The sequence below is a fragment of the Triturus cristatus genome, chromosome 5_1, assembly GCF_964204655.1.
Source record: "Triturus cristatus chromosome 5_1, aTriCri1.1, whole genome shotgun sequence".
Classification (NCBI taxonomy): Eukaryota; Metazoa; Chordata; class Amphibia; order Caudata; family Salamandridae; genus Triturus; species Triturus cristatus.
Window position 1 is genome coordinate 416,845,328 of NC_140587.1, and position 13,244 is coordinate 416,858,571.

Sequence of the window (13,244 nt, forward strand, 5' to 3'; positions counted from 1 at the left end):
CATTCCCAAATAGGAAACTTTTTTTTTTTTAAACCAGCACCGGTTCCTTAAAGGAATCAGTGTCTTAAAATAAACCATCTTTTCACTTGTTTTAATGCTGATCCATTGCTTATCCGTTCTTCTGGAGGGGTCCTCCACACAACCAATCCGAGCGTTTTAGTTTGGCCTTGTTAAATGGGGGGTCGACAGATGCGTCCGTTCTCGAAGTGTAGGGTGGGGGGAGGTTTGGGATTGTTTTTTCCCTAGACATGCACTTCTTCTCCAAGGGCTGGGTTTGTCCTCATTGTACGCAACCACCCGTATCTCTGTGGGCGCCCACACACGTTCACGCACCTCTCTGAGATGACACGTCCCGTACCCAAATACCACCCGCCATGACCGAAAACACTACGCCCAGGGCATCTTTCCATGTCTTGTCATGGAATGTTAATGGTCTCTTAGACCGGCTTAAGCACACGGCGCTCCTGCGCTATGATGCGCAACGCCTTCACACGGACATCCTCCTACTCCAAGAAACACACCTCCTGGGTAATTGTTGTCCCTTCTTGGCTCGCTATGGGTACTGTAGGGTATGGCATTCAGGCTTCTCCAGGGGCTCCCGTGGGGTGGCCATCCTTATGAAACACACTCTGCCCTTTGTCCTTTCCCAGGCGACCCACAACCCTCGGAGCACCTTCGTGTCAATTTGCGGCTCCTTGGCAGGCTCTCCCCTCAATATCATGTCCATGTATTCCCCCCCATCGATGCTCACGCCAACACTTACACAAACTGCTGAACACACTCCCTCTGGGCACCACCATCATTGGTGGTGATTTTAATGCAGTCTCTCCCCGGCCCTGGATGCAACGGACCCTCACTCCCCCTCCCGAATGGCACAAGCGAAGCAGCTACGGAACTGGTCCGAGGTGTTAGGCCTTTGTGATGCGTGGGGCACGTGGCATCCTCGCACCGCTACCTTCACACACGTCTGCGGCCCACCACACACAGGCGCGCATAGATGCGATCTTTGTCCCCGCTACTGACTGCTCCGAGGTTGTAGACATTCGCATCCTGCCGAGAGGTATTTCTGACCACTCTCCGGTGCTCCTCAGTACAGGGGCTCCCCCTCCCTCAGCCCGCCAAAAATGGAGGCTGAACGCATGGTTCCTCCAAGACAAAGAGTTCAAAAAGGTGGTAGGGACGGAACTCAAACAGTATTTTCTTGCTAACTAGGGTTCGGTGGCCTCCCCGGGTACCCTGTGGGAGGCCGGGAAGTCGACCATACGAGGTGTCGCAAAGGGGCAGCTTAAAAAACAGAGACAGGCACAATTGCGGGAAATTACCCTTAGGGAAGCGCAGGCGCTTCACTTGGAGTAATGACTTTCCCCGTCTGAGAGCGCCACCCAGGGCCGCCAACTCGCTCACCTTCGGGCCGAAATTAGGCAGCTGTCATTAGATGCTGCCAAGCTCCTATGGAGGTCGTCGGTAGCAAGGGTACATGGCTGGGGTGACAAAAACGGTACAATCTTGCACAGGCTAGCCACATACCCCAGGGCGATTCGTATTATTACAGAGGTGGTTGACGAACAAGGTAGGGTGCACAGCGCCCCATTGGCGATGGCTCGCACATTTGCCGCGTACTACCGGCATTTATACACAGCGCAAATCCCCGATCTCCTGCTCCAGGTTCTCCTGGAACGTGGTAACGTGCATCTCCCTCAGTTGGAGTCGGCCGCCCAGAAGGATCTGGACTGCCCCCTCTCTAGGACAGAGATTGAGGAAGCAATTTCTCTCACTTCATCGGGCAAGATCCCGGGCCCAGATGGCCTCCCCCAAGAATACTACGCGTTGTACTGTGATACTCTTGTGCCACATCTGGCTGCCCTATTCTGGGAAGCCCTGGAAAAAGGTTATTTTCCGCCAGAAACGGATTTCGCCACCATTGTGGTCCTCCCAAAATCTCTGGCCCCTTCTAACCAATGCGCGGACTACCGTCCCATCTCCCTCTTTAATACAGTGATCAAGTTATACGCCACCATCCTAGCCCAGCGACTGTAGCCTTATTTGCCCTTATTGGTCCACCTGGACCAATGCGGATTCATGACTAAGCGCGCGACCCGACACTGCCTTAGGAGGCTGCAGCTGGCTCTAGCCCACCGACACTTGCTCACCCCGTACCTCGCTCTCCTCCTCATAGACTTTGAAAAAGCCTTCAACTCGGTGGATTGGACATACCTACGGGATGTGTTGGCCGAGATGGGATTCGGACCCCAGTTCCTGGCTCTGGTACGGGTACTCTATGCACAATCGCGCGCGCGTGTGCTGGTCAATGGCGTACTATCAGAAGCCTTTCCCATTGCCAGGGGCACAAGGCAGGGCTGTCCCCTCTCACCCTTGTTGTTCGCCCTGGCAATGGAGCCATTGGCGTCCCTGGTGTGGGCCGCGGACCATATTAGGGGCTGGGAATGGCCTAACACTGAACCGGACAAGATCGCATTATATGCGGACGATGTCTTGCTCTTTCTGTCCGACCCCGCCTCCTCGGGACCACATTGCCTCCAGATCTTGCAGGAGTTTGGGCAGGCCTCTGTTCTTTGACTGAACCCAGGGAAATTGGTACTGGTCCCACTCCACCTGTCGAGGGACCGCTACGACTGGCAATCCAACATACCGCTTCGGCGCAACTCTTAAATACTTGGGGATATGGGTTACCTTGCTTCTGGAATTGGGCTGGTCCCTTAATGTCACCCCACTGGTTAAAAAGGCCAAAGACGACCTTCAAAAATGGAAGACGTTGCCCCTAAACCCCCTGGGGAGGGTCGCTCTGTTTAAAATGATGATCCTCCCCAGGTTTCTTTATGTCCTTCAAAATCCCCCCAGGACCTGGTTCAGGGAACTGGGCAGCCTTGCGACCAAATTTCTCTGGAGTAGAGGGAGGGCGCGCCTGGCCCTATCCACATGCCGGATCCCTTCCTTTGATGGGGGTATGGGGATAACGCATCTGTACCTTTACTTCTTGGCAACACGCCTCCTGGTGGTCCATGATTGGTTTAACGGGGGATGGTTCGACCCGGCCTACCAGCTTGAATTGAGTGAGCTTGGATTATCCAAAATCCAGGCTATGATGTACGGAGGGCCCATCCCGTCCCAATTACCAGATGTGACGCGGTCCGTGCTGTTGGCCTGGCGGGCATCGCTACGACATAGTGGCTGGACGCGTAAATTGACTCACTGCACGCCCCTTTGGCATGGGGCCTGGCTATGGGAGGCCAGTGGGCTACAGGGGTTCAAGCTTGGGACTTCATCGGCATCTCGCACCTGTGGGACATGTGGGCCAGAGGCCATTTGCTCTCCTTCCAAGAAATGCGAACCCGCTACTCCCTACACCCATTCCAATTTTATAAGTACTTACAGTTAAGACATGCCCTCCAGGCGCACATCACCGACGACACTAGGCTCCCGGAATACAGCCCTACGAAGGCACAAACTATGTTGGGGGATCTGGGTAAGGGGGGCATCTCCCGTATATATCGCACTTTAGTCAATAACACTCCTGCATCACTGAACAAGCTGAGGGACCAATGGGTAGAGTGGATGGGCCCCCTGATTGAAGTAGATTGGCGCAACGCCCTCATGTCGCCCAAGACAATCACTGCTTCCGCCAAACTTAGGTTGATCCAACTATGCCACCTACACGCTTCCTACCTCACCCCCCTGCGCCTCTATCGAGTGGGCTTACGCCCATATGCGTCATGCGCACAGTGCGGCCAGACCCAGGCTGATTTTTTCCATGTGGTCTGGTTATGTCCCAGCCTTGAGAGATTTTGGGGGGCCATTGAAGAGGAGCTTGCAGAGGTCCTGGGGTGGGAGGTTCCCCATGACCCACGCCACTCACTATTAGGGATTACGGATGGGCTGGATGGGTCCAGAAATGACAAGATATTTTTTAACACAGCTATGATTGTAGCCAAGCGCGATATAGCAGCGGCCCGGAACTGTCCGGACCCGCCGAACCTGGGGAAGTGGCGTGGGGGGGGGGGGGGGGGGGAGGAGGAGGGAGGGAGGGGTATGGGGGGGGGGAACTGGTGCGCGACTCAAGAAAAAGCCCTGTACATGGCAAGAGGATGCCCTAAGAAATACCGTAGGGTGTGGGGTAAATGGCTGGGCACTGTGGAAGACCCGGAGTGATTCGCTTCTTCATTTTGTCAATGTATTTCTCATGAGGTGCAGAACTGTGGGATGCTATGTTCTCAAAGACGTAATTGATTTACTGTCCTCTGTGTTTTGGCTGATAAGTATTTCATGTTCTAAATCAATAAAATTGATTATCAAAAAAATAAATAAACCATCTTTCGTGCGGGGGAAGACATTCAGGCGAGGAAGCAGTGGCGCCTGGACCCCTGCCTACTTCTCTTTCTCTCAGCCTTCCATGCCGAGCAACAATTGCCTGAGGCAAAGCTGTTAAATGTGGAAAGTTGCTAAATAGGGAAGCTGTTAAATGGGGGAAGCTGTTACATGGGGGAATCTGTTAAATGGGGGAAGCTGTTAAATGTGGAAAGCAGTTAATTGGGGGCAGCTGTGGAAAGCTGTTAAATGGGGCAGCTGTTAAATGGGGCAGCTGTTAAATGGGGCAGCTGTTAAATGTGGATAGCTGTTAAATGGAGCAAGCTGTTAAATGGGAGAAGCTGTTAAATGGGGGAAGCTGTTAAATGGGGGAAGCTGTTAATGTCACATGATCCGTTGGTTCGCGGCCTCCCTGCGTACACAGGTGGCGGCCGACCTGTCTCCTTTGCGATGTAAATGGGAGGCGGACTTGGACCGCCCCATGGCTGACAAGGAATGGAGGGATGCGCTACGGGGGCCAACGCGGGTTCCCAGAAACTTGCGGTTTCGCCAAATTCAATACTTTATACTACACAGAGCATATCTCACTCCTGACTCTATAAATCGATATTTCCATCGCGCGGATGCAGACTGCCCATGCTGCAAGGCTCTGGATGCTGGGCTGGTGCACATGTTGTGGAGTTGTCCGGTGCTACAATCGTATTGGCGGACGGTGCATGGAGTGTTAAGTAAATGCGCCGGCCCACTGGCGCCGCGGGAATGGCCGGCCTGCTTGCCTCACCTGTTTCGCAGAACTCCCCCCACGAGGGTTGCCTCTCGCTTCTTCGACCTGGGTTTGGTGGTGGCAAAGCGGTTGCTCACCAAGCGCTGGAAGGCAGCTGAGCTCCCCCGAGCGCAATCATGGCGGAGTTCCCTGTTGGTGTGGGCGGGGGCGGAGGGTACGGCCCTTTAGCGGGAAGAAACGTTGGGCCTCAGGCGCACGCCTATAGCGAACCAGTGGGGCACACACTTGCAGATCCTGATGCAGCTGGATGGGGATGCCCTGGGGCTCTGTGGGACAAGCACTGTGGAGGCACTCCCTGAGGAGGGGGGGGAACGGAGGTGAGTCCCAGGGGTCCAACATGGGGGCTGTTGCGGAGGCCCTTACTGAACCGGGGACGTGTGCGGACACTGAAAACTGCCATTAATTGAACTGTTTGTACCGGGGGGTGGGGAGCGGGCGGGTGGGGGGGTCGGGCCGGGAGAGGTACCTTGGGGATCATATGGTACAAGACCGAAGCTGCTGCTGTTGTGCTGGGGCCTCTGTTGTTTTGCCTCTTTCTTTTTCTTGTTACATGGAACTGTTTAGATAAGGGCGGTGGTCCGGAGACCCACAAGATTTATCTTGCTTAGCACATGGGGGCGGCGCTTGACCCTGTTGTTCGCCATGCTCACAACTGGTGGGGACTAATCAGAGTGACTGATGCATTGCCTGTGTGATATTTCATATATACCATGTGCTATGTCTATATTAACGAAATGCCAATAAACAGATTTCATAATAATGGGGGAAGCTGTTAATTGGGGGAAGCTGTTAAATGGGGGAAGCAGTTAAATGGGGGAAGCCGTTAAATGGGGGAAGCAGTTAAATGGGGAAAGCTGTTAAATGTGGAAAGCAGTTAATTGGGGGCAGCTGTTAAATGTGAAAAACTGTTAAATGGAGGAAGCTGTTAAATGGAGGAAGCTGTTAAATGGAGGAAGCTGTGAAATGTGGGAGGGAAGCTGTTAAATGGGGGAAGCTGTAAAATGTGGAAAGCTGTTAAATGGGGGAAGCTGTTAAATGGGGGAAGCTGTTAAATGGGGGAATCTGTTAAATGGGGGAAGCTGTTAAATGGGGGAAGCTGTTAAATGGGGGAAACTGTTAAACGGGGAAAACTGTTAAACGGGGAAAGGTGTTAAATGGGGAAAGGTGTTAAATGGAGGAAGCTGTTAAATGGGAGAAGCTGTTAAATGGGAGAAGCTGTTAAATGGGGGAAGCTGTTAAATGGGGGAAGCTGTTAAATGGGGGAAGCTGTTAATGTGGGAAGCTGTTAATGTGGGAAGCTGTTAAATGGAGGAAGCTGTTAAATGGGAGAAGCTGTTAAATGGGGGAAGCTGTTAAATGGAGGAAGCTGTTAAATGGGGGAAGCTGTTAATGGGGGAAGCTGTTAAATGGTGGAAGCTGTTAAATGGGGAAGCTGTTAAGTGGGGGAAACTGTTAAGTGGGAGAAACTGTTAAGTGGGGAAAGCTGTTAAATGTAGAAAGGTGTTAAATGGAGGAAGCTGTTAAATGGAGGAAGCTGTTAAATGGGGGAAGCTGTTAAATGGGGGAAGGTGTTAAATGGGGGAAGGTGTTAAATGGGGGAAGCTGTTAAATAGGGAAAGCTGTTAAATGGGGAAAGCTGTTAAATGTGGAAAGCTGTTAAATGGAGGAAGCTGTTAAATGGGGAAGCTGTTAAATGGGGGAAGCTGTTAAATGGGGGAAGCTGTTAAATAGGGAAAGCTTTCCCTTGGCAAATGTTACCACATTATTCGAGGTGTTGCCAACTTTTCAATGTTTTTTTAATCATGGTCACAAACCACTGATACCTTTCATTCTGAATCATAATTAGGAGGGGGGACAGCCTTTTCATGCCCCTCCTAATTGCTATTCGGAATGAGTCATCAAACCCATTTTGCGATTCAGAATGTCTTTTTTGAATCGCAAAATGAGTTTAATACGTGACAAACCACAATTATGTGGTCACCAACCCCCTGGTTTTGCAAATTGCAGGGTTTTGCAACAGCAGGGTCGAATGGGACAGAAAAGAGGCCCGAGCACCAAAATAAAAGTGGCTCCCATCAGTGAAATGGATAGCTAAAGAAAGTGGCTATTGTTTTGCAGAGTATAGCAGACTGCATTAATTTGAGCTTGCTGCAGGCAATGTTTGTTTAAAAATTAGGGAAATGAGCAGTAAAAACCGACCCACAAGACAATAAAACAGGCCTACAAACAGCCAAAAAAGAAGCCCACGCACGGACTGGTCAGACCAGCCCAACGGGCACTGCTTGGTTGTCCTATGGGCCAGTCCAATCCTGTGCAACAGCAAAATGGCTTTGTACATGTGACCACACATTTTTTTTTTGCACTAGTCAATTCTATGAACAGTGCAACATGGTGCGGTCAAAAGACGAATTAAGGATTCTAGGACAGTCCATACAGTCCTACTTGGAAGGGTGAGGAGGGTAAAAATGGTGGCAGTGCAACCTTTTGCAGGAAATGCAATTCATACGCAAGCTTTAGACGCCAGCCTAGTCACTCTATGATCCTAGGGGAGATTGCAGCTTGCTCAGGGCTGACTCAGGAGCATACTTTAACGTGACACGTTTTAAGTCACAAATAAGCGCGGGCTAAAACTGAATCCTCATCCACAACAATAGATCATTTTAGATCCCCAAGTTGGGTGCAAATACCTTAGGAATAGAAGTCTAGCAGTTTCTTTACAAATATGGGGTACTTTAAATATTGAACTTTATGCTGGGATAAGATGAAAGGTCGAAATTTCAACTTTTAACCGTTACCATACAAAGATTCGGATGCTCTTTAGCCACAGAAAGAGCAAAAGCCAGAAAAAATGGAAATCCTCTCAAGAAAGGGCCATCATACTGGCCATATTACTCATGCAATAGGCATAGATCAGAGCCACTGGAATCATGCCATTGTACAGCCGCAGTTTTCCTCACAATTATAGATTGTATGCATTTTCTGCATAATCCACCATCTGCTGCATAACCTGTAGATTTTACCCAAAAAATAAGTAGTTTCTAGCTCAAACGGTTCAAAAGTTACTAAAAGCGCAAGGACACATGTTGTCACAGGGTGGAAGACTGTTTTCAAAGCATGGCTGGTCACCTTTTTTTTGTTGCTTATTTCTTTATTTGAGTGTTAAACTGGAACTAATTAGGTGCAACCGATACCCAGTGTTAACAAGACAGTGCCCAGACCAATGCTCAGACAGTGTTAACAAGGGTAAAAATTACATAATAACGACATAATACTATCATGAAATGTGCTGCATTACACCACACAATTTGCATTTTCTTGTTGCATAATGTATTCAACACTGCCGCATAATTTGGATTTCCACTGCGGCATAATTTTAGTGGCCCTGGTATTGATGATCATGTTACTTACATTTTGGTTATGCGCTTTCTGATGGCTACTCTATCTAACCACAGACTCCTCACACTGTGGAGAGCTCAGATGAAAACGTCCTGCAGAACCGAATGGATTAAGTGTTCTTCCCATCAAAACTGGCTGTAAATGCAGGAGTGTTTTGTGAACGAATGCACCAACATCCACATCACTGCCTGACAGACGTCTAGGATGAGGATTCTGGGTGCCAATGCAGTGGCCACAGCCTTAGCACTGGTGGAACAGGCCCAAAATCCCTCCAGACGCTGCTTTTTAGCCAGTATGTAGCAGAACTAATGCAGAGGACTATCCACCTCGACAGGGCCCTTATCTACACAGCCTTCCACATCTTTGCCCCAGAACGCCTGAAAAATGCGACTGTCACATGGACGATCCCCTTTTAACTTTGAGGCGGAAGTGGGTAGCTGATGGGATAGAAATGGACGATGAGGATAGGCAGGAAGCGGTATCCTCGCCTCGAGTGGAGGCCATTTCAGCCCGATTACGGCTAGTCCATCTTAAAATCCTGCACAGAGTATATATGACCAGCCCCCGGCTGGTACTGATGGGGAGAGCCGAAACAGGGGACTGCCGTAGGAAATGTGGCCTCACTGGCACGTTCATGCACACTATGTGGGAATGCACCCTAATCCAAAGGTACTGGAGGGAGGTACACAAAGTGATGAGCACTGTCCTTACTGTTCCTATTCGCCCGGAGGCATGTAGATGCCTACTAAACATATGGGAGCCGACTGATCTTAACATCTACCAAACACAATGGGCAACTTTGAGCTTCATGCTGGCAAAGAGAAACATTGCTCAGGCCTGGGGAGCAGCAGCCCCTCCTACTCTGGAAACGTGGGAGAATAATATGGACTGGTGTATGTTCAGAGAAAAGACAGTGTTTACAGCCCGAGGCTGCCCCAAAAAATGGGCCCGCATCTGGTCACAGTGGAACTCCTATCGTGGAGATATTTGCATTCCCCCACAAAGCATTGAGCTTGACGACTTGCTTCCCCCTTGAAAATTTTCACTGCATGTAATTTGCTATTGTATCGCCTTGCCTGTCATGCATATATCTGTACTGTAATGATTTAAATGATGATGTGCCGATGATTGTTTAATAAAAAGTTATAAAAAAAAATAAAGAATTGATTAGGCTAATAAAGATAGTTTGATTACTGACAAAAAAAAAGTTATGTTAGAGCCTAGCATATCACGTTGCCTTTTAGAAATAAATAATTTTGTAAAGCTCCACCGTTGTCATAAAAATGTAACTTGTGTATTATGTTTTTTAAAAAAAAATTATTAAAGAAAATTGTAAAAAAACAAAAAAAATGCGACTGTCCACCTCATGGTTCTTGGTGCGATCGATGTAAAAGCTCAAAGTTCTTGTGGGGGTCTAAGTGATGGAGTCTCTTCTCATCTTTCAAGGGGTGAGGCAGGGCAGAAAACGGTTGGGAGAGTGATGAATTGCGCAATATAAAAAGGAGGCCTGATTTCAGCAAGAATGACACTGAGGACTGAGTACCAGTTTGTCCGAAAAAAAGGTGTGTGCTAGCAGTTGCTGTGACAGTGCTGGGGAGTTTACTCACGCTATGAGCTGCAGTGATCGCAAAGAGGAACACAGTCTTCAGAGTCAGTATACGCAAAAAGCAGCTGTGCATTAGCTCGAAGGGCGCACACATGTGAAACGTCAGGTTACAGTCCCACTGTGCCATCACAAATATTTTGGGATGAAACGTGCTGCAAACATTTAATAAACCATATCACAACAAGAGATTAAAACACAGAGGGTTGGCCCAGAAAACATAAAAAGTCCAAAAAGGCTGATAAATAACCTTTAATAGGGCCTACTAAAATGAATGCTTGCTGGGCAAAAGACAAAACGAACAGTAAAACATCTAGCAGTCTGGCTTGTGAAGTGTCTGTCTCGAGGATTCCACACCAGGCCACACATTTGTCCCAGTGCTCGGCTTAAAAAGACTTTGTGGAAGGACGCCTGGCAACAAGGATGACATCCTCCACTTTGGGTGGCAGATCACATGCAGTCAACTGCCGCCGCTCAGTCTCCACGAATGGAGGTGTAGATTTCCTTGGTGAAGAAATCTGCTTTACTGATGCAACAGGAGATCTTTCGGAAATTGTAGCCTGATCGGATGGCAGGTGCTCATACCCAGAAGCTCCAGGTACCACACTCTCCTGGATGAGTGCGTAGCTGCTAGGATGACATGGGTCCAGTCATACCTGATATTTTTCGGTACTCTGGGAGGCAGGGTGAAAAGGCGTAGAGGAGTTTTGTGTTCCATTCCAGCCGGAATGCGTGTCTGAGCCAGTCTCTCCACTCTAAGACGCAAAACTGTTGACACTGCGCATTCTTGAAAGTGGCAAAAAGATCTAGCCTGGGTTCCACCGAATGCCCTGTACTACCTGATGATGTAGTTGTTATTTGTGACCTACCAGTTATCAGCAGCATGTCTCATCCATCCTGGCTATCAAAGAGCCTGCCAGATGGTTCATCAGCAGGAAAACACCCTGACCCTCAAGAGACGCAGGGCTTCTTGGCACAGGACCCAGGGCTCCATTCTGCCCTGCTTGCTGTAGTACCACATGGTAGTGGTGTTAGCCATGAGAACCTGCATCAGCCTTATTTTGATAGACGGAGCGATACCAAAAGGGAAGATGGACCGTCCACCATCCCCTTTGGTATCGCTTTGTTCGCCCTAAGTTGGCAGGGTATGCCCAGACGTGGGTCCCTTGCTCACTTTGCCACTGGATTCAAGATAGCCTGGCTGATGAGGGTTATGAACCCAAAACCGGTCCCGGGATGCTTGTTTCCGGTCCAGGGAAGACATGGCGTGGCAGTTTGGGCTGGACTGTTCCCATGAGGCACAGGGTCAGACTGATTTGCATATGGCCATGTCTGAACTGGGGTGGTGGAGTGAGCTAAAGAATGATGATGGATTAAACCCAGATCAGGTGAGTGTTTGATTTGCTCAAACGCTCCGTTCACCATCCCCTTTGGTATCGCTTCTTTTGATAGACTGCAGATAGCCCTTCAACGCCAGATGAATAGGCCATAACTCCATCAGATTGATATGAATCTGGGGTTCCACTGGCGACTATAATTCTCTGATCGCCATCTCAATCAATTAATCAATCAATCAATCAATCAATCAGTAGATTTGTACATTGCTACTTGTCACCCGTGAGGGTATCCAAGAGCTTGCAGGATTCAGCTGATTAGCGGAATAGCCAGGTCTTCAGGGACTTTCGGAACTCTGGAAGAGATGGGGAGGTCTGTAGAAGAAAAGGTAGCTCATTCCATGCCTTTTCTGCAAGGTAGGAGAAGGGGCGACCACCACATCTGCTATGTCTAATGTGGGGGAAGAGGTTTAAAGGAAGGGACACAGGTGTCTGGTGGGCTGATGGAAGTTCAGGAGGTGGTTCATGTAGGCAGGTCTGCAGTTGTGGAGGGCCTTGTATGCATGGGCCAAGAGCTTGAACTGCCATCTTTTCTGTACATGGAGGCAGTGGAGTTTCCTGAGGTAGAGGGTGAAGTGGGTTTGTCTATGGAGATCCAGGACGAGTCGGCTATTGTGTTCTGTATGGTCTGTAGTTGGAGGAGGAGGAGGAGGAGGAGGAGGAGGAGGTGAGCTGCAATTCCTGCGTAGAGAACGTTACCGTAGTCCTGTCAGCTGGAAACCACTGCCTGGGTGATGGTGCACTTTGAGCTTAGGGGTAGCCATTTGAATATCTTATTAAGCATGCAGAGGGGGCGTGGCCAAGATGGCAGGCTGAACAGACGCGCTGCCTCTGCGCTCCCGCCGGTGGCCTGTACTAGCATCGGCCCCTGGGCCGCATTAGCATTCACCAACCCCCGCTGGGGGGCCGTCGGAAAGCCGAACCAGACATGAGACGGCCCTGGTGCACGACGCCGGCGAAGGCGCCCAATGAGGCCTGGTCCGCAGAGGGGCCTGAAGTGGTGGTGGCAGCAACGGTCTCGCGGGAGCGGTGGCTGCGGACGAAATCGGCGCCCCCGACGATCGATGATGAGCAGCGGTGACCCGGAGGTCCTGGAGCAGTGACACTCTGCTGGCCCGGGAGAAAGTGCGGGAATTCAGAGGCCGGTGGACGCCGTGTGGGTCTCGTGGCCGCGGAGGCGGGGCCCAAAGCGAGGTGGGTGTCCCGAGTTGTGGAGGCCCCTTGCCGCGGCCCATCTGAGGGGGCCCAGCCTTAACGATTGGCGGGCCGTAAATCCGAACAGCGTGGAGCGATGACGTTGGGGAGCCTGCAGCCAGGGCGGCGGAGACCGCGTCCCTCAGTCGGAGGGGAGGGGACCGGGTGCCGCTGGACGGTGCCGGAGGACCGGGCGAGACAGCTTGCAGCGGGCCTGGAGCCCCCGCCCTTCACCGGTGCAGGCGGCCTTGTCGGTGGATCTGAGGGTGGGTCTGGCGCAGCTTACTGGCGGGGAGCGGAGCTGCGAGGGCAGCTGCGTCGCCAGAGCGGCGGAGACGGACCTACGACAGGCCGGCGGCGGCCTGCTGATGCTGCCAACCAGGTTAGTGGGGCGCCACCTGGGATTTCCTTGAGGGTCGGTTCGTCGCCCTTGGCTCAGCGGGGAGAGGTGCCAGTGGAGACGGAGGTGGCTGAAGCCTGAATCGTCGGAGGGGGCGGCCACCATCTTAGAGACTGGCTAGCTGGCTGAAGCTGCTGGAGGCAGGGACTT

General features: G+C 50.9%; 1 protein-coding gene across 3 annotated transcripts in view; it reads right to left on the reverse strand.

Annotated features, from left to right (window-relative positions):
- The window catches only part of SPAG1 (sperm associated antigen 1), a 1,022,992-nt gene that overhangs the window by 679,614 nt on the left and 330,134 nt on the right, over positions 1-13,244 (reverse strand). The window lies entirely within an intron of this gene.